Below are 26,807 nucleotides of genomic sequence, written 5' to 3'. Positions count from 1 at the left end.
ATTTCCTCTCGTCCTATCGCTTGTTACCTGGGAGAAGAGACCGACCCCCACCTCACTGCAACCTCCTTTCAGGCAGTTGTAGAGAGCGATGAGGTCTCCCCTCAGCCTCCGTTTCTCCAGGCTAAACAACCTCAGTTCCCTCAGCCGCTCCTCATAAGACTTCTGCTCCAGACCCTTCACCAGCTTCGTTGCCCTTCTCTGCACACGCTCCAGCACCTCAATGTCTCTCTTGTAGTGGGGGGCCCAAAACTGAACACAGGATTCGAGGTGCGGCCTCACCAGTGCCGAGTACAGGGGCACAATCACTTCCCTAGTCCTGCTGGCCACGCTATTCCTGATACAAGCCAGGATGCTGTTGGCTTTCTTGGCCACCTGGGCACACTGCTGGCTCATATTCAGGCAGCTGTTGTCCAACACCCCCAGGTCCTTCTCTGCTGGGCAACTTTCCAGCCACTCTTCCACAAGCCTGTAGCGTTGCATGGGGTTGTCGTGACCCAAGTGCAGGACCTGGCACTTGGCCTTGTTAAACCTCATACAACTGGCCTGGGCCCATGGATCCAGCCTGTCCAGGTCCCTCTGTAGAGCCTTCCTACCCTCAAGCAGATCATCGCTCCTGCCCAGCTTGGTGTCATCTGCAAACTTACTGAGGGCACACTCAATCCCCTCATCCAGATCATTGATAAAGATATTATACAAGACTGGCCTCAATAGTGAGCCCTGGGGAACACCACTTGTGGCCGGCCACCAACTGGATTTAACTCCGTTCACCACAACTTTCTGGGCTTGGCCATCCAGGCAGTTTTTTACCCAGCAAAGAGTATACCCACCTAAGCCATGAGCCACCAGCTTTCCTAGGAGAATGCTGTGGGAGACAGTGTCAAAGGCTTTACTAAAGCCTTTACATCCTTCTTTCAAGGAATTTGAATGAACATTGTAAACATCAATCACAAAAGCCTTCCCAAGTAATGGTAGGTAGGTGGTTGAGATTGTAGGTAAGAGACTAGAAAAGTGCTAAAAGGTCTTATATTAGTCAGTAGTAATGGGAGAACATCAGTATATTCTAAAGAGTATTATGTGTCCTGTTACAAGACGACCAAAATAAATTTTTTACCTCTAAAACCAACATTAGACTAAGAAGAAAAGTCAGTCAGTTTCCCACTTCTAATTGTTTTGGTTAGTTTGTTAGGTTTACACTTAATATGTATATTAAATATTTAATTATAGTCTTCACAGTTCAGTTTGAACATACAGACAAATGGAGCACAACTAAACTTTCTCATAACATGCATCCAGCATGGCCTGTTATGCTGTGAAAACTTTAAAATCTTAAAGAGACAACAACAGTATTCATATTCTGCATACAACATGCAGTATTCCTTGCATATCTGGTCTGATTTGCTTTGTGTATGCAGGTTTGTTTTGGTGGGGTTTTTTTAAACACAAAAGTATACTAAATTCAGGGAACATACACTACAAATGCATACGCTACTTTGACAGACAATAAAGTACTGTATTTTTAAAACATCAGCATTTGCAGAAATGCCACTGCTCCTTAATGGACCAACAAGAGATTCTGAAGTCTTCTGAAGATTCTGGTCGGTCAGAATATAGTACATCAGCTAGTATTTCACAAAAAATTAACAGCAACAGATTCACATCTTTCCACCACGTATTCACCAGAAAACATTTTTCTGAGTAACTTTATCGAAGTACTGAACAATACCTTTGAAAATACTACGCAATCCGGAAAATCTGAGAACTTTTTCCATTGCGTAGATAACAGATGCCAACTTTACACAAAGTTAATCTGTGCTTTAAATGCATAATCTTCTGCATTAAGAAAACTCTGTTGTCTTTTCCCAGGTAATATTTGTTCTGTCTTTAAAAACAGCTTTCACAAAAATATAAAATATTGTCTTAAAACATATTTAAAGATGTTTTGTAGAGAAAGAGTATGTCTTCAGTTTTCACAGTCTTTTTCTAACATGCTCTGCCTATTGGGGGATCTAAAAGTTGATCTGTCACAAGGTAAAGCCACTGACACAAGAAAACAACTGCTCATACAAGGAACAACTGCAGAAACTTAAGTGACTCCAAAGGAATTTTCCTGCTTCATCAGCTGTACATTAGTATCACACAAGGATTTTTAATATATCAAAATTTGAATGCACATGGTAACAAGCAGATATAGAAGGAAGATGACAGATTAACATATCAATAACAGAACATATGCTAAAAAAGTGGAGAAGCAAAGATAACATTTGCTTACAGTTTTCACTTGGCAAACCACTGCCTGTATGAGCAATTCAGCAAGAGTCCATGAACTTTTGCACAAGGAAAGACTAATGATCCTGGCCTGATCCACTTGCATGACACAGTGGATAGAAGCTGTTAGTATGAGGATTTCAGTCTTTTCATTCTGATTAGGAATAAAAAAAAAAGGGATTTCTAAGTTCTTCACAACAGAATGAAGCCCCTGCTCTAGAACTTATCCCAGGAAGAAAGCTACCTGGGGGTTCTGTTGGAAAAGCAGAATGAACAATACATCCTAGAAGCCTCAGCATCACAGTAACCTGCCAAGTAGGTGAGTTACCAGAAAAGCAATCCAATCAAAGACCTGCGCACAGGCAACTGCTCTACTTAGGTTCCATCAGAACTTTGGCAAAAGTCAGTCAGTATCTGCAAAACATTTCAATTTCACCATGCTGATAAATTTCAGCAAAAGACTATTTCATCAGAAAATTTCCAAGCAATTCAAATGGTTGCCCAATTATTTTGGCATCATCTCCCGAGACAGTGGCATCTGAGGATCCTTAGTCCATTCAGAGCCACCATTATCTGCACAGCTTTATATGCACAGAGGACATACAAAAAGTAACCACAATAGGTCAGAAAGACCTTTTGCATGAAGTATGTGAAAAATGTCACCAATTTCCCATTATCCCCTTACACATATCTCTCAAATTCTTCTAAAGTGATGCAATAAAAGATGACAACAGCAGAATTAGGACTAAGTGATATTTTCACAAATACGCCAATATCATGCTAGACTTTGTTTCATGAACTGCACTGAAAACTGAATTCTGTTTAATAGCTCAGACCACGAAATAAGGGTTAATTAGTAGAGCATAGCTCTTCCTTAACTGATTCTTTGACTTCTTTCAAAAAGAGACAAAAAGCAAATTGCCAATGCTGCTGTGTGCATGGAACAAATTAACTCAAAGTAAAAAGTGTTTCTGAGGATTGCACACTACTAGTCTCATTCTGCCTGGTGGCTTTTGGTTACAAAAAAAATGGAGAACCACTGTCCTACATTGAACAATCAAAGCATTGGCTTCCATGTAAAAACAACTACCAGTGAATTACCAAGAAATTAGGAGACAATTAAAAAAAGGTTAAAAAAAAAAATCACATTTCAAAGTGGAAAAAATATTCCGACTCACGACTGAAATCGAAAGAAGTATTTTTCTATTAAAAGGCATTTTTGTTGAAAACACCATCTAGGGGAAAAAAACCCTTCAACAACCTCTAGAGAATACATATGACAGTTACAGCTACACTCACAGGTTAAAATAAACATTGAAAGGGCAAACAAAAGCAAAAAGTACAACAGCAACAGCAAAGTAGTCTGTCAAATTGCTTGGCAAATTGCAAGATTGAGATAGTGGGGAGGTGATGCTGGAAGACACTTTTGAAGAAAGCAAGCTATCCTTTTCCAAATGCAATTCCCAGAGTCATAATTGAAGAGGGATTTGTCAAAACACGAACCAACAGTTGTTGCTACAGTACTGTGTTGCCAAAGAATAGCATCAACAGTTACAAAACAGATGCCAGTTTAGCAGATGCTGTCAAGAACCAAGCAGGCTACACTAAGCTATCGGAAGTCATACACATTTCATGTAGCAGTCAGAGTGCTGAACAGTGGCACAGCAGACAACACCAGCCGTATTGCAGTGGAAAAGGTTTCAAAACTGTTACTCTTCTCTCAGCCTCCAAAGACCTGTCCTTTTTCCTGTGGCAGGCAGGGATTCCTCAGGTAAACGTCTGCTCTCAACAGCTTAACTGCGGAAGAAAGAGAACAGCCAAGACCCACCACTTGCCGTAGCTTGGTACTTCTGAAGGGCGTCAGACCTTCGACAAAGCTCCTTATCGTCTCCAACTACGGGAGTGCTCTGGAGCTCTGAGTCTTTAAGAAAGGTATCTTCTAGACAAATAACAACGCAACAGTTTCATCACGTGGAGTTACATCCTGGTAGAAAATACAAGGTTCTCTTCATTCACAGCAGATAAAGGGTTTCTCACAACAAACATTTCTGTGAGGAAAACCAGTCATAACTCTTTCCAGTTGCCATTAGCTATTAGGATAAATTGCCCAGCTTGCGGTCGTTCAGGAAGCTTTTCCCCACGACCTGGATTTTAAAAAGTTAAAGCCTTTTGGACTTTCCTTCTGAATTCTGTCATCTCCCTTTTCTTGCCCTCTTATCTCACTTCCCCAGTCTGGCAACTTCCCTCCTCAGAGGTTAGTAAAACTACTGCCTCTGCAGTAACTGTCATATGTGTTTACACTGTGTGCAGAAACTCACGAGGGCTGAAGAGCTAGAATTTTCTTCCTGTGAACCAGGACCAGAAGATTATGGTGGCGGGGGGGAAGGGCAGTGACACCGCTAGTCTCCTGTAGGCAAGTAGGAGGTAACACAGAAGGAGGAAGAGCCAAAGTAAAGGCAAAAAGTGTCAAAACAATGTTTAAGAACCTTCTTTCCTCCGTGGGTTAAGCCACTTTTATTTTGTGGCTTATTGTCTTCCAACACAGCTTGAATTTAGTAGCATCAAAAAAATGGGGGGAAAAAATGAATGAAGTATAGAAAGATCCTGATTACTGGCCAAGTATCAGGATAGCTTAAGAAAAAAACTGTTACTCAAACCTCAAAGATAGATTAAGGAAATTTGCAGTCACCTTATGTATAGTGAGAAACAATTGCACAGAACAGTATTGCTATGCCTCTTTGCTATATTGTTCTCGATGAAAACGTGTCTTCAGTTTCAACAACCAGAATGTCGTGACTGAGACTCTTCTCTGTCAAACTTCTAAATCTCTACCTTTAGAGATTAAAAGTGCACTTTTACATTTTACCATATGGGGTAAAGTACCATGGAGAATATAATCGCAACCCCAGCCACCTTTTCTGCCTACAAAAAGAGATCCACCACATTCTTCACAATACTGTAAGATGTCCCCCCTGCTGCTCCCACTTCTGTGGGTTCTTTGGTTTCTTTCCTCTCCCAGTTTTCACCACTGGACAAAAGCAAAGGGTAAAGTGGTCTTGGACAAGAAAACTGCATAATATGCTGCATGATAAAACATGCATGACCTTGTTTCCTGTACCATTTTTCAGTGAAAAATGTGGGGGAGGGAAAGACTAGTAAGTCTGAGACAGTCACCAAAAATGTGAAAACATCTGGATGAATGAAGTTATCCCCTTACTTCTATCCCAGCTTTTACACTACCTGAAGAGAATCTGAAAACATGAGCTTCAACAACTTAGCCCTTAGAAGAAATAACTGTCAGCATGTAAACAGGATAACTTTTAAGTCAGAGTGAATCAGCAATCTCCACCGAACAGCCAAGAGCAATAGATGCCACTGTCTCCTTTGGATTCTCCAGAAAGACTCTCTTCATCTTCAGCCTAACCTACTTTTTCAGCTTCAGTTTAGAAACTGCGTATCAATAGGCCAGACCTGATGCAAATTTCACGTACGAATTCCCTCCTCAAGGTGCAGGGGTTTCTAGGGGATTTTGGTGTTGTTCACCACCACCACCTTTGGAAACGTGCTTGAAGTTTTGTAGAGGAAACAAAGCTAGCTCTTTACAATGACACATCAGTTACAGAAACCTGGAACACTAAATTATTTAGAAGTGCTTAACTTTGAGTTACCTTTGTTTGTAGAAAATGTAATTCCATAAAATGCAATCTATATAAGGTGTCTTGCATTTTTATTTAAGTTTTCTTTGGTATTGCAGGAGCAGCTAAAAACCTAGGCAAGATTAGAGCCTGAAGCTCTAAATCAGCTAATAAAAATCCTGCCTTTTAGAAAACCAAAACAAACAAACAACAAAACCCCCAAAACCACAACACCTCCCTCCTTGCCCCCCAACTTAGATCCTATTCAACAAGGCTACAAATGGGCATTGTGCACAAACTAAATCACATTTATAAATCCTTACAGAATCAGGGCCTAGTTACATAACGCAATACACAAAACACAAAAAAAGACCCTCTGAGACATCCAAGCAATAATCTTGTGAGACAGTGCCACAGAAATACTTGACATCAAGTGATTTCTGTAACTAAAAGTTTAATTAAATACTAATACTCTAAAACCCAAAACTATATAAATGCATTCATGAGCCTATCAAATTATGATTTAGAGTTCAATTACCATATATATAAATACTGCAGTTTCTGTTATTCTTTGATAGAAGGGTTGAAGTATTTTAAAAAAAGGAATACATTCTTTTTTTAAACCCTATTTTAATGCTTCATATTGTTGAATAATTTACGATAGCAATGTTGACGTTTTATCTTTATAATTCAGGAAAATGTACTTGCTTGATAGTTTACTTAATGCTTCCTTAATCATCAATGGCCTGAGAGCTCTCCACTTGTACCCTATCTGAAATACCAGCCAGCTTTTGCAAAGATACAGCACTACATGCTTTGCCAAGATCACGTTATCTCTATAAACACAGATTGTCAGAAAAAAATGGAAGCCAAAAACCCCAGGGCTCTGAAAGTAAACAAAGGTTCATCATAAAATGTACCATTAGCGAAGATTCTGCAAAAGTAATGAAAATGGAAGGGAAAAAGAAAAGTTTAGTTAAGACAACCATATCTTCACAATGTAACATATCAAATATTCTTTGTTCTCAGAGAGAGAGAGAGAGAGAGAGACTGGTGCTTCCCCCCACACTGGAGAAGAGTCAAATTATCATAATGTTTCCAGTACTTATAGAACTCTGTTTTGAGTATGATTATGCAATTCAATTGTATGCTTTACTTTTAAAGATAAAGAAAATATTCCCAATTAAGACACACTTACAAAGAGCTTCCTATATTCAAACTGCATATTTCCCCAAGTTCTGAAAAAAGAATGACACAAAACTTTTTTCATTATTCTTGATATTATATCCTGAAAAAGTATAAGGAAATTGCAGAAAGCAAGAACATGAGCATTGTGCCCCAACAGATCAAAAAGCTCCAGCAGACTACCTGACATGGATTCAAGAAAAAAACATAATGGAAAGGCAAATAATGCTTTAAATAGGGGATACAATAGCTGTAGAATAAATACCTGTTTGAAATACAACATTTTTTCTCTCTCTCAGAAACAAGAATATCAAACTACTGCAACAGTCAAGAAAGCAGTAGATTCTGTATTTCTTTATTTTAAAACATCAAGAGTAGATGCACTGTTGCGAAGTAGGCTTTAGATAAACCCATGTTACTGAACTTGAGAAGGAAAGCCAAAATGTAACTGGTCTATGATATACAGAAGATCAGATAAGAAGATACAGTGTTCTTTTCTGGATTTCAAAATGTGCTGCTATAGATTGTGCCATTATCAGTTCCTTTATGAGAAGGCATTATAAAATAAAGATGAAACATTTATAGCATGACAGTATTTTTAAACTGGTAAGTTGTTTATAGAAAGTTACATTACAATATTCCCACAGAACAATTATTCAACTATTCTTAAAAGTCCATCTAATGACAAAACTAGAAAAAACTTAAAACACTCAAGTCTCTCAGTACATAAGTCAAATTCCAACACAAGCTTTGCCTCTGAGCCCTGAAGTCTAGGGCATTCGTCTACATTTCAATCTCGGATGAGTTCCCAATACTCTAAAGAAAGTTCTGCGGATGTACCTACTCAGTAATGCAAACCAAGACACATCAGTTCTTCCTACGAGACCCCACTCCAAGTCAGAAATCATATTGTTTCCATCTTGCCTAAAGGTGGTATTTTCCCACCCACTTTTGGATGGAAAATTCAAATCTACCTAAGGTGATCTGTTCAACATTTAGGATACTCTGTCCTCTAAATAACAGAACAAGATGGGCTTTTTCCTAGGTCAATGTCACTCACAAACCACTTCAGTTTTCTACAGAAGTTTCCAGCATATCATACATACTTATCTGCAGCTTCACCTCAGCTCTGCCAAACTAAGAATTTCAGACCTCTCTGCTAGGGTTTGGAACAAGCTGCTGCAAAGGAGTAGACTTTCATGGACCTCAAGAATCACTTCCCAAGGCAAACCAGAAAAAGATTAAGTATTCCACACTACTTAATATGTGGCTAACGAAGAGATGACAAAAACAAACTATGACCGTGATGTAATGAAAAACCCATCTAGCCCCCAAAAAAGGCCTGTTAAAGATACTGCAGACTCTTCGACACTTTTTATTTCATTGAATACAATTACTTTTAATTAGATAAGCTGGAGCTAAGTCTAGAACACAAGTGAAATACAGTGTATTACAGCCAAGTTTTTTTCTAATGTGCAAACTACACTGAATAAGACATGTCTCCAGCTGAACTAGTCACTCTAAGAGGTTTTTGTGCATACATTTTCAGGTATATGACAAATTGCTGAGACCCAGTGAAACCAACTAGAAATTTAAAACGAACCATGGTGTCTCCTCTCTTTATGCATGCTTTGAGCTCCTTTGAAGATATACCCTAACAAATACAAATTACTATAAATACTATTAGTTATTGGATTTGTTAAATTTATATTCCAATTAGCAAACTAAATCCAATTAAAAATACTAAGCAGGAATTAAAAACATCTGAAAGGACCGCTTCTGACCAGGCATTCCAGTATCTATAAATGGATATCCCTCTACCCCCTCCTGCCCTTAAGCGTTTGCCACATCTGCTCACCTACCAGTAAACTATCTTTCAAACAGATTTTTTTTTTCCTTAATTGGTACACAGTGAGGACTTTGACCACTAGTACATGCAAAAAACAGTCCACCCACGCCTAGATCCAAACTAAATATCATTATATTTGTCTGCCAATTCATCAAATAATAACTAAATTGAGTTTCATTTTGTTAAAGCAAATAAGGTCATGGTGCAAGTACATCCCTCTGACTGGCACACAGACAAAAAGAAAACGTAAAAAACCCCACCCAAATAACAGGAGAAGCCAGACCACAGCCTTAATTTTTTAGATCACTGATAGCATTATTTGGTATCAAATTTATTAAAAAAAAAAACAAAACTCCACAATCCAGCTTTGCTGCAGAATACAGAGCATGCTTCTGTCAGTGACAAACAGCCTCAGTGCCATCAGATTACTTCCACTATTCTAGGCAATCTTGACCTATTTGCACAACTCTGTAACTATGCATAGTAATCTTCATATTTTCAGTTTGCCTTGCACTTCAGTACTAGGATGCTTTACACAAAACATTGTCACCTTTCTTATTTTCCAGATGTAACACAACTACAAGGGTCTAAACTATTTGGCTATGTTCACACTATGAGCCACTGGTAGATCAGATATAAACACAATTCTTTGTTTCACAAAATAATTAATAGAACAAATCTCATTGTAAAGAAAGAACTACCTCATAATTCCTTTCAAGGATGGTAAATAGTTGAAAATTAAGTAACACCATAAAGGAAGTGCTGTTGAAATCTCCAAACTGCTTAAATACTACAAAAGGAAATCCATTTTAAAATTCAACCCTTACCATAACTCTCCCCATACATGGTGTCTCAGTTTCATTTTTCAGTTTTAGTATATACAGGAAACCTCAGGCAGGGGAAAGAAAAATAAACTCTACTGAACACACAGAGTTTGATACAAAGGGCATGTGTAAGAAAAAACCCAACCATAGCAAGGGGGAAAAAAAGCATTAAGGGGGAAAGACATAGATGCAATGTATTTAACACGTCTCAAAGTAACACAACACAATGATTCTGCAAACTGTTTAAGATTTCCATTCTCAATTACTCTTTAGAGTTCAGTAAAAAGAGAATTAGGTAACAAATGTGACACTACTGTAAACATCTCTGTCAAAGCCTATGGGTGTATTGTTCAGTACCTCATAGGTGACCAAGATACCCCTCATGCCTTCAACAGAAACAGGATTCTTAGAGGCTCTGTGGTACTGATCCAGTCTAAATGCCATTACTACGTAGACTTAATGCCTCTGCATTATCCCAAGCAGTAAATAAAACAAGTTCACAGAAGTGGGCTCTTTTTATTCTTCCATCCCCATTCAGGACTGATGGGTTCTAAAAGAAGTGAAGTTTATCTCATTTAGCAGATGCTTCCCCTCCCACTCCCCTGGAAACTGTTCATAGACAGTATCACTGTTTAACACTTGACCTCATCAACCTACTGGCATAAGCAGCGTACATCACCATGACCACATGTAAGGATAGTATAAGCTGGAAAGGATCCTGCCAGTCACTTCAGACAGATGCAGTCAGAATTGCAAGAAGTGGTATAGCAGTTTCTTTTTGAGAAAAGAAGTTAATGTAGTTTGATGACTCTCATAATCCATAAAGGATGTCAGAGACCCCCTAAAACCAAATAATGTAAGAAGTGGTAGAGCATAACAGAACCTTCCCTTGTGTTTCCTTTTACCATCCACATGCTTTTGTTGACAGCGAGAGAGTGTAATGGAAGGATTCATCCTCTGGTGAAGGATTCCATCTCATCTGATGTGGACACTTCCTAAAGCCAAATTATCCCTCTCAGACTACGTCCTGTTAAGCAACGTATGCACAGCAGCTGAGTCACACATGACAACTTCAGCCCATTTTATGTGTTGTATACAGTCTCTGCCAGAAAGAAGAAAAAGAGTGGGCAACAGGAAAAACAGACAAATCCTTGGGCAGAAAAAAGAGAATCGAGAGAGAAAAGAGGACAGAATGACAGATATCAGAAACTGATGGTTACAGGAGAACACAAGATCTTCTACAAAGATTTGAGAATCTCTTACTCTAAAACCTGGATGTTGCTTGAATAGCCCTCCAGTTTGGAATGCCAAAAGCACAAATTAGTATGCCCAGTCTGAGCTCAAACATCTCGAAAGACAGCTGCTTTTCCTCTTTCCCCATCCCCATTCCTCAGAATCACAGAATCGTATAGGTTGGAAAAGACCTTTAAGATCATCAAGTCCAACCATAAACCTAACACTACCAAGACCACCACTAAACCATGTCCCTAAGCACCACATCCAAATGTCTTTTAAATACTTCCAGGGATGGCGACTCAACCACTTCCCTGGGCAGCCTGGCCCAATGCTTAACAACCCTTTCAGTGAAGTAAAATTTCCTAATATCCAGTCTAAACCTCTCCTGACACAACTTGAGGCCATTTCCTCTCATCCTATCACTTGTTACCTGGGAGAAGAGACCGACCCCCACCTCACTACAACCTCCTTTCAGGTAGTTGTAGAGAGCAATAAGGTCTCCCCTCAGCCTCCTTTTCTCCAGGCTAAACAACCTCAGGTCCCTCAGCCACCCCTCATAAGACTTCTGCTCCAGACCCTTCACCAGCTTCGTTGCCCTTCTCTGCACACGCTCCAGCACCTCAATGTCTCTCTTGTAGTGGGGGGCCCAAAACTGAACACAGGATTCGAGGTGCGGCCTCACCAGTGCCGAGTACAGGGGCACGATCACTTCCCTAGTCCTGCTGGCCACGCTATTTTTGATACAAGCCAGGATGCCATTGGCTTTCTTGGCCACCTGGGCACACTGCTGGCTCATATTCAGCCGGCTGTCAACCAACACCCCCAGGTCCTTCTCTGCCAGGCAGCTTTCCAGCCACTCTTCCCCAAGCCTGTAGCGTTGCATGGGGTTGTTGTGACCCAAGTGCAGGACCCGGCACTTGGCCTTGTTGAACCTCATCCAATTGGCCTGGGCCCATGGATCCAGCCTGTCCAGGTCCCTCTGCAGAGCCTTCCTACCCTCAAGCACATCAACGCTCCCGCACAACTTGGTGTCATCTGCAAACTTACTGAGGGTGCACTCGATCCCCTCGTCCAGATCATTGATAAAGATATTAAACAGAACTGGCCCCAGCACAGAGCCCTGGGGAACACTGCTTGTGACCGGCCGCCAACTCCCACCAAGCTTCTCTTACAGAGAGAAATTCTCTTCTCTCTCACCTCCTACCCAAAACTGGGTACAGAACCAGGTTTGAATTTTAACTGAAATAACCTTAGTAATTTAGCATTTACTCCACCTGGTTAAAAACTAATTAAAATTGTTTAAAACTAATTAAAATTCACTGGATTGCTAGGCAGGCATAACCTTAATACATGCAAGGTGAAACAGGTGATCATGCACAGGCAAATGAAAAAAACTAGCAGGTTGGAACCTGCTTGATCTCAGTAGGTACAGCAAAATACATAGTAACTACTGAACATGACCAAAAGTCTGGACTCAATTCCTAGAAAAATCCAGTAAGAGGAAGGAAATTAAGGCATCCTGCCACAATCAACTTCTGCCAAAGCACTCCGTTTTGTTTTAACCTTTAGAAACATAATTGAATACAAATGAAAACTTGGGAAGAAGTTTAAACTACTACTAAGAAGAAAATACCTCCTCACAGCAATTATTTGCTGGGAGGCAGTGACAGACACCAGAGGGATGAGATACTCCACGATGGGAAAGGAGTGAAGTAAAAACAACAGCCTCAGTTCAAGTGGAAGATGGAGACAGCACACCGAGTCATACGTGGGACAGAAATCAAGAAAACTAGGAATAGGGTAGATATTTGTCCTCCTTTAGCTCCTGGACCTCTACATTCTTATTGTATAAGAAAGATTATGTAGGACTCTTTCATTCCCCTCCCATCTCTGGCTCATACAGTCTCACCTAATCAGGTCCCAAATTCACCCAAGTAAACCAGTTCTATGTGACTCCCCACCAAGGACTCTCCTTTCCCAGTTCCCGTAGGTTCTGTAAGTCTGCCCAGCATCCCCAGGCTACAAACCAGATACTGCAGAGCATATGGTAAGGATCACACCCCATACGACAGGGTAACAAATTCATTAATTTTTCATTCCCATGGTATCCAAATCATAGCTACATGTAAGCTGAAATAAGAAGCAGGAATAGCTGCAGCTAAAAATATACCACAGGTGGTTGGGTGGGTTTTTCACCCCCTCTCCTTTTTGGAGGGAAGGAGAAATTATTACTTTAACCCTTATCAAATATTTCTTTGGTTCTTCCATCACTCTCCAAACAACATTTACTTATTGCCTTTGAGTGCTGGAAAAAGTTGATGGAGGAGGATTCGATCACAGTGCTGAGCTGCAGGGGGTGGTGATTAGGATCTTCAAGCCAAGGATTTCAGTCATTTCTTCCTCTTTAAACATGGGGAGTAAATGGGAAACACCTCAAAGGCAGCTAATGCTAATGCCTTTCAGCATTACGAGCGCAGCTAATGCCTTTGAGGACTAACATTACAAGTGCCACCCTCCTGTTGCTGACATTTGCAGACCTTTTTTCTTATGAAGCTAGAATAAATGAAACCTATTAAATTGTATTTTAAACAGACAGAAAATAATACGTGGGAGAAAAGATCTTTATGGAAAAAAAGGACCATCAGGGTGACTCATGGGAAGAGAAAAAAAAAAAAAAAGGAGAAGGCTTAAGGAGTCTTTCAGCAGAGCACTTGAGCAAGACCAAGTTAACACAGATGTCCAAATCACCTTTTGAACCTTCTCATTGTTTGTACAGTGTGTAAAAATACCAGTAAAAGTGACTGTTATTCCTCAACAAACTTGACCCAGCATGGCACAAGAGGATATGCTATGCATATTCCCAATGACAGAACAAAGAATGTTTAGAGTCTCAACTATTGACAAATGTTACCTGTTGCAGAGCCAACTAGTCTTACTGAAAGAAACCAGAACACTTAATACTTGTAGCAACATGCTCCTCCAGAAGAACAAAGCAGCTCTAATCCCTGGGGTTCCAGCCAGGTACTCTGTGATCTGTCACTCTCAAGCAGAACGGAGAAATAGGGAAATAGCTGTGTTATTTTCTTATCACCTGGAACATACGAGCCAAACTAGAAATTATTATAAGCATCTGGCTGTCTCCCAAGTGCATACAAAATAGAACTGAAGAAACAGTTCTGCACAGTCCACCACCTCACATGTGTGGACTTCACAGCTGTTCCAATTTTTCTTGGGCAGTCTATGCAAACATCTGCTCAGATAAATCAGTTTTGCTTCTTCCTGGTCTCAAGAAATTACCTGGTTTCCCACAAAGCTTTTAAAACACTCAGCCTAAATATGAACAGGCTTCAGCAAGGTGTGCCAACTATTCCAGTGATTCTACGTAAACCTTTGAAAAGCTGTAAAAAATACATCCATGTCAGCCAATTTCTTCTCTAGCCAAACAGATATGCAATCAGTACTATGAGTTTCAGTGTTCTACTCACTGGTGGTCTTGATGGACAATCAGCTCCCAGACAACTTTTGAAGCAGCTTGTCATTTCCTCGTTTCTTACCACAGGGCTTCCCCCCCAGCACACCTTGTTTTTGTACTATGAGTCTGAAGGCTCTGCAACCATACAGAAGCTGAAGAGGTCCAAGCACAGACTGAGGAGAAAAAAACCTGAAGCACTAAAAGCAAGGGCAACACAATTAGCTGATCCTCACCTGCCGATGCTAAATTTACATTGGTCTTTCTATTGCCTGATTCCTCAGCTGCCCTGTTCATTTAGGTTTGAGAGGGGTTGTATGATCCAACACACAGCAAACCCTCCCACAATGGATGGTGTATGTTTTATCTATTTACTGAAGTGGCCGTCAAAGTTAATTAAATGCACTTGTGGTATATGTCCTTCCCTCAGCTGCTGTACATACCGTTATCATAATATATATGATGGATTTATGGAAAATTAGAGGTAGGTACCTGCCTTTCCAGTATTTTTTTTCAGCCTTTGGAAAGAATTCAAATTAAAGATAACTGCTCTTTTACTTCAAGCACTTGCCTAAACTGCAAGACTAGTGTGGGGTTTTTTAATTAATAGTATGTAGTTTTTATGATCAGTAAAGTATCAGTTTTATGATCAGGAGGTATCACAGCAGGAGACAGTTCATCACAAATGATTTTGTGATTATTACCAGTTTCCCTAGACTACCAATGTGATGAGCTTGAAAAAATGTGATTTCCCTTCCGTCACCAGTACATGATGTGAACTTACCGACTACTGCCCAGATTCAACTGTCTACTGTACGGGAAAAGAAACTGGCAGAATGATGCCTAGTAAATTCCTAATTAATTATTACTACTTAATACTTCTTTGGATGTTGCTCACAGCAGTTGCTTAAAGCCCAGTGGCCACTGTAGACATACCAGACAATACAACAGCTTTTGACAAAACCTCTGATAGGACTGATATTCTCTACTAGCATAGACAGCATGAGATAAATTAATTAGTGCTTATAGCCATGTAATTTTCAAGTATGTGAACTTACCAACAGAGATAACAAACATTGGCCAGATTTTTTGGACAGACACATCATCAAAAAGCTATCTTGTTGCATGCATTTTGCACTACAGCCATTGCCTAACCGCGTTCCTTTCATACTTTTTCATTGAAGACTCAGAACAGGTATCTTTCTCGATTCAAAACCTGAACTCCTAAATATTTGCTTCTTTCCAAATGAGCCCTATTCTCTGGTGTTTAATGTCTCTTGATCCTCATAGTCCAAGGTGCTATTTTCACTCCTACAATGAAGTAGTATCAGTAAGTATTTCTGGAACACCTACAACCATGATAGCTAATGAACAATGAAAGAAAGGCTCAATTCTTCACACATGCTAGTTATGAAAAAGTTCTTAATTAGCCTATCATTTCCATTTCTTTCAGCTATATGAAGCATTCATTCCTCCTTTTCCTCAAATTGCTATATAACATTGTCACCTGTAAATCCAACCCCTGTTTTGCAATATCTCTAGAGAATTTACCTACAGCAACTAAGGTTTTTCATTTCTTTATGAACATATATTTATAGCAGTTTTGGAGTGGTTTTGACGTACTGCACACAAAGCTTACTCCATATACTTAGTCGTCAAAAGATGACATCAATGCTTTTCTGAGCATTCTGCTCTAAACACGCTTTTTGCTTACTGGCAGAGATCCAGTGAGCATGTTTTGGAGTTACCCATAAAACAAAAAGGCAGAGGTCTTTCCTCAGCCACCCTCAATATTTAGCACATTGTGAGACTTCAGACTAGTTTTGCTTTTTAACTGCCCACTGAACAATTCTGTTACTTGTATTTATTCTGCACCTAAACTACAACAGGAGAACATGACTTTGAGAGTTAATTCTCTCCCAATATGTTTTTTTCAAGCCATTTGCTTGTTTGCTTGCTTCAGAACAGGCATACAGGATCAGACCAAAGGCACCCCTAGCTCTTCTTCTAACAGTGGCCAAGAATGAGTGCCCAGGAAAGAGCTTAGAAATAGGACAAGCCTACAACAGTACTTTCCCAGTGTAGTTTCACAGTGATTTGAGATTCACAAACATCTTAAGCCAGGATTAATTACATTAATTTTGAATTACAGCATTTGGCAAACTAAGCTCATAATTCAAATAAAAGTAAACAAATATACAAAACATGCGCAATGAAGTACATGGAATGGGACTGAACTGATTTTGATAATCTGCCTTTATAATAATGATGACATATAAAAGAGAACAGATTCTTAGAAATCATATGTGGTATTAGGCTAAAAGAGAAAAACATAGTGAGTATTATAGGGGTTTTTTATACCTGCAAGACTCCAGGCTTCTGTCACCACTATCAGATAAGTTCAGTGTTCGTTTCTCACCCAAAACTAGTATTAGACTCAGGATAAAGATGACTTTGTATTGAAATCATCACTGGGGTACGTTGGTGGGAACAAAAAAAATCTTAGTAAGACGTTTTGTAGGAATATGCAGACAGGCAATGTTATCTGCTAGATTAATATTCCAGATGGATATTTATCCATTTCATCAATTGTATGGCACAGATTTGGCCTGCTTAACATTCTGGCCAACTTCTGCCATGTTTTCAGAGGTTTACAAGGATGCACTTAGCTGAATTAAAATATAAAAATCACTCAAAAGATGAATGGATTTTGATGGGCCTTAGGCATGCCTGACAGTTCTGAAAATCCTTCTGGCCCTCAAACATGAAAATCATCAGACCAGAAGACATTTGAGTTCTAGCATTAAGTTAGAGACATTTTCTTTTTTCCCCAAACGATTAACCTTAAGATCCCACATCATTCCTAATTTCCATATAATTTCCTCTTTTTCTTCTAATGTTTTCTCTCTCCATCTTTTCTTGTCATTTTCTACAGATTTTTTTTTTCTCCCATTCTACTGACTAGGCAATTTGCCTTTTCTGTGACCCAAAAGGGAAAGAGAATCATAGTAATTTAGCTGACTTAGAAGACACAGAATCATTATCAGCCACTCAACAAGTCAAATTCCAAGTAATGAAATGAAACTCAAAGCAGCACATCTGACAGATATTTTTGGACATGAAGAAAATACCTACCATGAGCAGTCCTCGCATCCCATAAGAAAGACAAGCCATTATAAAATAACAACTCCATATTAAGCTAACTGGGTTAACAGGGCAAGAAAGGAAAAGGAAGAAAGGAGGCCATTTCGCTCTCAGGGAAAGACACAGAACATGGCAGCAAGATTAGGCAGGACTGCAAATCCATTTGGCAAGGACAATGACTCACACTGGAACACAACATGGGGTGAGGCAGAATTATACAACTTAAGTATTCAGAGATCTTGAGAAGACTTGAAGAGGAAGGCAACTGCTCTTCTCCAGTGATGCCTCCTGACCCTTAAGTAGGAAAAGACAGGCATACACTAAAGGAAAAACCCTGGTTGTGCTTGTATTAAGGCACATCTGATTATACAGGCTGACCAGCAGAGAGAGCTGCATGAACTGGAAAGCCTGCATCTCAAATAGGGCACTAGTCAACACAGACTATCTGGAACAGCAGTAGGGGCAGCATTTAATTAATAATGTAAGATAAGGACATTGGATATGCATATGTGGTACACACACAAGTTGACAGACCATGAGAAAACTGAACCCACATGAACATATTCATTCAATTCTCATATACAAATGCTAGGCATCTTGCTAACAGAGGAGAAGAACGCAGACAGTTCTGAAGAGTTGGAGTTCTGAAAAAGTTTGCCTATAAAAGTGGCATTCTTCTTGAAGTCATCAACCCAATTTACAGTACTGAAATAAGTGAGCTGTTGGCAAAGCCGTGGAAGCAGGGGAGGGTGCATTACCATTATTGCAACTTCAAACAAAATCTTTTGAACGCGTGGGGAATCAATGTGTAATTTATGAAGTCCAAAGGAACCTTACCTTATATTCTCTATCTTTCAGGATGTGTTCCTGATGAACTCTTCTACATGCTAGCTTTTCAGTACATAAACAGATCCATTTAACCATTTAAACACCATGAAAAAGCAGAGAAACTTTTAAATAAATAGAAGCAAGTATACTTAATGTAAGGATTTTATCACTAAAATAATTGTGTATGTTGGCTTTGGATATCCATGATTTCCATCTCAAATTACAGAACTATCTAGAACAGCAGCAGCCAACAGCTGACCTTAATCACAAACCAACACAAACAAAACTACAAATGGCAGCAAGACCTATACTAGCCTGCTTTTTCTCCCAGTTTAAAGGGTTTAATAAAACTACACATTTCTTTGAGATACACCTATTGTATAAACATGCCACAGAAATAAAAATCCAGTGAACCAAGTGCATTTACTTTCAAATTTACCTGGAAGAGACAGCTACATTTTGAGTTAAACAAGCAGCTCAACTCATTTTGAATGCCTACAAAAACAGCCACACTCCTATTTTATCATCACCCAAACTTAAGATTATTCTAATTATTTAACTATTAACTAACGCTAGTACCAAATTTACTAAAAAAAAAAAAGGCCTCAAGTATGAAGGTTAATGCAGCCTAATTTCCCCTTGGAGGAGAGTGGTTTCACACTAGCTTAAAACTGAAAATCTGGAATGCTGATAGTCCCACTCTCACTTTCACCTGGTACTCCTACTCGTTCCCTTATGTCAGCACTTGTATTTGTACTGTGACAACATTCAGTAAACCAATTTCAGTCAGGACTATTTTAAAGTTTTCAGCAGGATCAGTTCTCTACATTTTTTCACTCCACAGACACAGGATTGCTAGCACAGCTGCAGAGAAATGTATGGAAACACGCCCCAGTCCAACACTGACATACACTGACATGGAACTGTATCGTTAATTAATGCACCACTGAAAAATTGAAGTTTCTCTAAATCTACAGGAAAACCAGCAGAGTTAAGAAAAAGCTGGTTCATGGCTGGAAACTTACATTCTCTTAGAAAGAGACTCAAGGATAATCTGAAAATAAAAGATTTCGTACAGGAAAAAGGCCATGAGCATACCTTTTTTTCCACAGTAAGTCACTTCAATTAACCAAAAATAGCTGTACAGGTACAGCAGGCTTTTGCAGGGATTTTAACTTAGCATCCCATTATATTCCACTTCAAGAAACAAGTGAAAAACATAGTTTAGAGAGGTTGTTATACATACTAATTAGAGTCTCAAAGTAATTATCAACAGGGAATCAAAACCAAGCAGGGTTGTTTACCCTGGGTTATGATTATTCATACACAGGTGCAATTCAAGCGAACATTTTCTTTGGTGTGAGACAATACATTGTTTTCATATAGCAACAAAAACCAAAAAGTCACAACTATTACATGTGAAAGTGACAAAGGCTGATATAAATTATAATTAATAATAAGAAATCATAGACAAATATAGTTGGAAGGGGCCTATGGTGGTCATTTGGTCCAATATCCGTGCTCAAAGCAGGGTAAAATTATGTCAGGCTCAAAGCCTGTCTAGTGAAGTTTTTACCATCTTCAAAGATAGGTATTTCACATCCCCTCTGAGCAGCTTCTTCCAGTGTTTGACCACCCTCCTGCTGAAAAAATTTTCCTTAATACCTAACAAAAATTTCCCATGTTTTCACTTGTGTCTTTTGTCTCTCATCCAAACACCATGTACCTCCGAAAAAAAGTCCAGCTCCATATTCTTTGTAGCCTCCCATCGGGTAGCTGGAGACAACAACCAGATGTCTCCTCAGACACCTCCAAATGGAAATACACAGTTCTCTCAGCCCCTTGTACATCATGTACTCCACCCCTATTCATCTTCAGTGGTCCTTCACTGGATTCATTCCAGCATGACAACGTCTATGTAGTATTAAGAAGCTCTGAACTGGGACAGCACAATCAGACAAAATGACTGCCCTTTCAAATAAAATGTTCTTTCAAAACAAATACATTTTAATGATACAAATGCAAAGTTAGATACCCAAGAAAAACGCAGCCTACACCTAGGAAACAACTGAATATGCCCTGAAAAGTAGTAGTTATAATAACTACTGGCATAGTGAGAATAAATTCAATACAAATTTTCAATATAATTCAGCAGTAAACATACCTTATAAGCATCACCCATATACATGGATCAGATGTCTTCTTTATATATACACATGTATAGCATTATGCACATTCAATTTTACTTACATACTTTATATATAAAAATATGTGTGTATATATATATATATATACATAAATCAAGGGACTTAAGTCATCAAGGGTGCAGACAATTTTACCTTTACATACCACCTGGCTGAAATCCAAAACAGGAATACAGTTCTATAGTCCCTGCAGGAGTGACGTTTATTTAAGGTTATTCTAGTTTGAAGACTATCTAGACAATAAATTACAAATATTAACATGCTTAACAACTGCAAAAATTCAAGACTAAATCAAAGAATAAAACTGTCATTTATAAACATTTGTTGTCACCATTGAAGTTGTACCTATTTGACACAATCACTGAACTTGCTGGAGCAGCTTCTGACTCGCAAAAGTCTGCGAAACAATTGCAAGACCTGCATGACAAAGAAGGAACAATAACCCAAAATCCTACTCTTGTGTAGGAACCTTGCTATGCAACAAAAACAAAGTGGCTGGTTCCGTTTTAAACTTTGTTTGGGCTAACATGATTTAATAATTTTTTTTTTTCAAGCAGTGCTGACTAATCTTTACAATGAGACAATCCCTTTCCTCAAACTTGAAGGATGTTTCATAGTACTCTACAATACACTTTGCTAGACTACACAAGAGAAACTCCTATTTTACTCCACGTAACATCAGTGACCAGCAAATTCAATCTGCAGATGGAAAAAAAAGTTAATGCAGAGACACAGACTGATTCCTGAAAATGCACAGTACCTTTCTGGATTCTATATAAAGGTAGAACAGGACACAAAAACACTTTTCGCCAGGACAGGTTGTGGGATGGTTACATCAGCCAGCAAGTAAGTACTCTCAATTTGACAATAAAATTAAATAATTTCAGAAAACCATTTTAATGAAGAGGACATGTTCCTAATTGCAAAATGTTTGGAGATTGAAGGATTTTCTTCCCTTTGCAACTACAATAAAGTATTTGTCTATCTCTGCGATCTGGTCTGCCAACAAATACAGGCAAAGACTATAACCTGCCTTGTGCTGTCCACTCTCTGCCCTCCTGCCCCTACCCCTCTGTTAGCTTTAGAAGGTTCAAGTCAAGCGTAAATTGGTATGGGAGTTTTCCCATACCCCTTCTCAACACTTAACTTACATTGCAAGAAAGATCTGGGACACGGAAGCTTGTTATACCAAGAACTTCAAGGCTTTAATAAATAAACAACAGGACCTGCTACACAGAAATGTTCCCAAAATAACAAGTCCAGTGGGTGCTAAATGTACTGGTGGTTGCCTCCAAGAGGCTGTATCTTCTCTTCTGTCTAGGAGAACAACCTTTTAATTACCTCAGCAATAACTCAGAAATCAACCTTAATTAAAAAAAAATATACTCTTGCTACATAAAACCTGCTTAGATTTATTCAGCTACTAGCTGAGTCACATATTACTCAAATACTTTTGTTTATCATGTCCACATAGCTCGAAATGAAAATGGAGAAGCATTCAAATTAATTTTGTTGATTTCATAAGGCTTTGACTGAAAGCCCAAGCAGTGAAACAACATTTGAATCCTGACAGCAAAAAAATCAGAAATCAAATTAAACAAGCTGCAGTACAGTCAAATTAAGGACTCTAACATGTTTGATTGTTGACTTGCTTTTTGCATATTAATCTAATGCATTTTTCAATTTGAGTCTCAAAAGAGCTGGGTACTTTAAACTAGGCAAATATCAGAAGCTAGGTTTCTAGTGATAATAAGGAATCTTTTGAATAGAGGTGTTTGGTTATTTTTAAATATATAGGAACAAAAAAACCATGATCCAGCTGCAGACCCTCTTTAAAGGCACTTGAAATTTGTCTGCTTCAAGGGCTGTAATCATATATGCAGTTATGATTGTTCTTTTGTTCTTAACATTTTATGAGATTTATTTTATATTGAATGCAATCAAATAACAGAATCGGGGCTTTGATGAAAGCCACCTATATGTATCTCCAAAACAGTATTTCTTTGAATTCCTTCAACTACTATAACAATACTGTATATCTAGGTGCAAGGATCTTGTCAACTTAATGCCCACCCCTTATCACTGCAGCAGCAGTACTAGAAATACAACGATGACGAATACAAACCTACTAGCCTGCAAGTATCCTATTCTGCAATATAATTGTTCTTACCAGTATTCTATAGTAATTCAATTCTATACAACAGCACTTTCAATACATACAGCAGGGATGTAAAAAACCCCAACAAAACAAAACAAAAAAACCCTCCGTAACCCAACAAACAACTCCTCCACCACCAAAATCCCGATTTTCCTCATGCCCAATTTTATGAAATAGCTCTGCTTCGTTGTGCTTTCCAACAGGCAAAGGTGAAGTGATTTAATTAAAAATTAACTCCTATTTCATAAAGTATCAGCAACTTGTAGTGAAACCTGCTATAAATCTCGTTTCAGCTGGCATTAAAACAGTCTGTGATGCAAGGTGCCCCATATGAGTCTCCTCTGTTACCCACCTACGTTACCCAGCTCCAGTTAATTCAGTTGTCCTTTGGCTCAATCAATCAGTGAAAACCCCATCTTGTGGACCCCTTCAGGACAGCTGCAGTAGCATGGCCTTACCTGTCTGCTAGGCCCCTGACATGGAAGAAAGTGTCAGTACTCAAAACTTCTAACCCTTTCTCTTTTTTAATCCCTCTCTCTCCTCAGTGCTTTCTGCTCGAGGACCTCGTTCCTCTTGTTTATAGGAAGTGTTGATAACAATGACACTAAGCTTCCACATACCTTCTCATCCCAGCCTTGCCATACCTCTTCCCCTTAATGCTGTCTACCTCACCTTATTAGCAATTCTACTCTATAAGCAAACAAAAAGAGTAAACACTTGTGCTGTTGTTCTCCTTCGTACTCTGCTTTTATGTGTTTGTGAGTAACTGACATATTGGATGGGAAACCTCTGCCACATCACTAACACAGGATGTACAGCTGGACAGCCAAAGGCTTCACATGGCAGTGCCCAGATCCTGGTGAATGGACAACATGTGCATTGAAACAAGTATATTTTCCACTATGGCCAAAACAGCTGAAATGTCATTACATCTTTTTCCTTTCACAAATCCAGCTGTCCCATACATAGTTCAACTGTCTTCCTAGAGCTGCAGCTGCTCTCAAATCAGTCCTTTCTGTATTGCCTTTGCTCAGCTGCTGAGGACCCCCTTTACTGGCCCTTCATTTCATGAGCTTTTCTAATGTGGTAGCATGACTTACACAAGTGACTAAGTATTTCTCCCTTTACCACACAAATGCAAATATATTGCCTATACTGGGCCTGCAAAGCCTCAAAATACTTCTCAAGCTGAGCCTCCAGTCCAGCAGTACTGTAATTATGCTGGCAGCTAAATCCCCTTCAACTTTTTCCTCTGGTTGTGTGTTCTTCCCTTCTCTTTTATACATCATAATCCTCTCCCTGCTCTCAAAAAGACAAAAGGAAAAAAAGGAGGGGAAAAAAACCTCACACACTCTTCTGTTCTTTCCACTTTAATCTATATGCCTGCTCTATTCTGTATTTTGTAAAAGCTCCCCACTTTAAATTCCTTTTCCTTTGTTTATTTTGAGCATTCTCAATTTCCCATTTCCTCCTTCCTTTCCTAGCAGCAGGACTCCTCAAAGGAACTCATTCTGCCCCTTGGAGAGGTTTGGGATATTTTTCCCTTTCTGTAGAAGACAAAAAAGCCAGCTCTCCCTAGTATTTCGTTTCCTTATCACTCAAGGGCATACAAGTTGCTTTTGGAGTTGATAATCTGCAATGACTTCTTGAGTAACGGCTGTCAAGTCAGTAATTAGAAATAATTAATCCATTAAAGTATAAATTATTGATCAGGCTATTTATATGACCACTGAACTTTACAAGACAGTATTACCTGCAAACAGGCTGCACTCAGAGACTGACTTCTAATGGGGGAACAAGTTAACTTAGAAATTTATATAAACCCGAAATATAGAAAATATATCTAGAAAAAGGTTCTAGAAAACTCATTTTTATGCTATCATGGGTAGTGTTGCCAAATTTTTCTCACTCCTGCACTGCAAATTAAACTTGATCATGGTATGGTAGAAATGAAGTAGATTACAGTGTTACTTTCATTAGTTCCAGCACTATTAGTGAGCTAAAAATCATATACTTTTTTCATCTTCTACTTTCTGTGTGAAAGAAACACACAAATGCAGAAGTCAAATAATGTGTTACTATTATTAAGCCTAGATATCATGCATTTGTTCCAAATAAATTATCATAGCAGTCTTGACAGTAAACATAATGTTCTTTACTCAACCAGGATTTCCAGGTCACAAGGGCAAAAACAAAAAGACAAATTAACAAACTGACACTCCCACATACAGTCTGAGAAATCCACAGCTGAACTGCCATTTCTTTCATTACTTGTACACACCATTTAACGCTTTAAGTATGGCTGTAATCATATAATAAGATTTGCTAAAGCCAGACTTTGTGTGAACTAGTCCAACAGTAGCATTTTGATGATCTACTTGCTAAACACTGAGAATACTTTTCAAATATTTTGAAACTAGCAGAAACAGTACCATTAGTAATAATACATTTGCAATGCTCTAACCGCATTTTGAAAGCATGTGAAATTTTCTAATCATGACCTAGATTAACTCCCACGTTCCATAAAAGAGGCATGTTATAATTTTAAATACAGAGTGATAAATGCACATTTATGCATGCAATGATAGTCTGCTAAAGATTCTCTCCCATAAAAAACATCAGAATGGTATAACATTTTACTGTAGACATAGCATGTACAATTGTGTATTTATGAGTATAAAATTGTTTGAGTAATTTAAACAGTTCTAGTCTTATATAGCAATTCACTACCCATCACTAGGACTGTGATCTGATATTTCAATTATGTCTTCAAAAGGACCTCACCCATTACATAGATAAAAGAAAAGGAAATAAAAGTATGTAGGAACAAATAGGAAAGGAGAGATCACAAATTAAGACTGCAAAACTAATCCTGTACACCATCTGTGACAGTAAAACAAAGATGTGATAAAACAAAAAGGTTTGTTAAACTTCTACTTTATTCCACTACACAGTCTAAATAAGGAAAGGACCACAATCTGAAATACGTATTTCTGCTCATTCTACTGTTAAGAAACTAAAAAGCTATTGGTGAAAAATAAGTAAGAAATGTGTGCATGCATATGTGTTACATACAGCATTTGCTGGGGAAATAAATTCTAGTTTATTTTAGAGATAATTTTAGTTCAACTTATTAATTCTTTAATGCTCATATATAATCAGAGTATCTGGCCCTCAACCATGGTGAATAAAAAGTGAGCAAGACACTCGAACACAGCATGAACAACAGCCCCAAAAGCCTACCAGCATCAATCTTTTTTTAGATCAATTGTCTATACTGAGGTTGCAAAAGAAAATTTCCAAAGTCTTATCATAAGAAAGGACCTCTCCATTCTCAACACATCAGCCTCACTGAAATTTGAAATTACATGGTACTTTCCAACAGCTATAACTGCTGGAATAATTAAACATGTACATTAACAGTTAAGGTTAGAAAGACACATACAAAGACTTGCACTGTATGCATTTCCAGTACAGAATCACTCATCTACCCACACTTACTTTCACCTTTTTACCCATCTATGTCATCTGGGTTTTTTTCCCTCATTCGTAATACATTTTGACTTCCTCCTATTATCCCTGTATTTCAGACTAAACATCAGTTCTCGTCCAGTCTACTGCCAAGCCACCTGCCAGTCTCTTTTCCTTCCAGACAAATATCGATTCTTCTCATTCCCCAAAATAAATTCTAATCACAATGCCACACCCTTGTCCACTGGGGCTAACAGAACTGAGTCTTCTCACAATCTATTTTTCACAAGCAATTTGTTTCTTCCACTAACAAATCAAAACTAATTTCCTCTTCAAAACCAGCAACAGTTCTCCAATTGAAAATCAATTTTCCAACCTCCCAGACAATTTTAATACAGTCTAGCCCAGCTTGCAAATATATTTGGCATGTAGTTTCTGATCTTAACATTTCTTTTATATAATGTGCTTTTTGGTTATTTTATTTTCTTCCCATTTTCCCATCCAGAGGCGCTCAAAGCTTGGCTGGGCAGTTTGATCTA

General features: G+C 38.6%; 1 protein-coding gene across 4 annotated transcripts in view; it reads right to left on the bottom strand.

Annotated features, from left to right (window-relative positions):
- Nucleotides 1–26,807, bottom strand: part of JAK2 (Janus kinase 2) — a 94,726-nt gene that overhangs the window by 56,559 nt on the left and 11,360 nt on the right. The window contains exon 1 of one of the 4 annotated variants that reach the window (XM_075488659.1): nt 4,094–4,531. The exons of the other annotated variants lie outside the window; for them this stretch is intronic. The gene's annotated coding sequence lies outside the window, so the exon portion shown is untranslated. Of the gene's footprint in view, nt 1–4,093; nt 4,532–26,807 lie in introns of those variants that run through there. 4 annotated transcript variants of the gene reach the window in all.

Source organism: Mycteria americana, chromosome Z (genome assembly GCF_035582795.1).
Source record: "Mycteria americana isolate JAX WOST 10 ecotype Jacksonville Zoo and Gardens chromosome Z, USCA_MyAme_1.0, whole genome shotgun sequence".
Classification (NCBI taxonomy): Eukaryota; Metazoa; Chordata; class Aves; order Ciconiiformes; family Ciconiidae; genus Mycteria; species Mycteria americana.
Note: the sequence above shows the minus strand (reverse complement) of the source record. Positions and strands in the feature narration are given on the sequence as shown.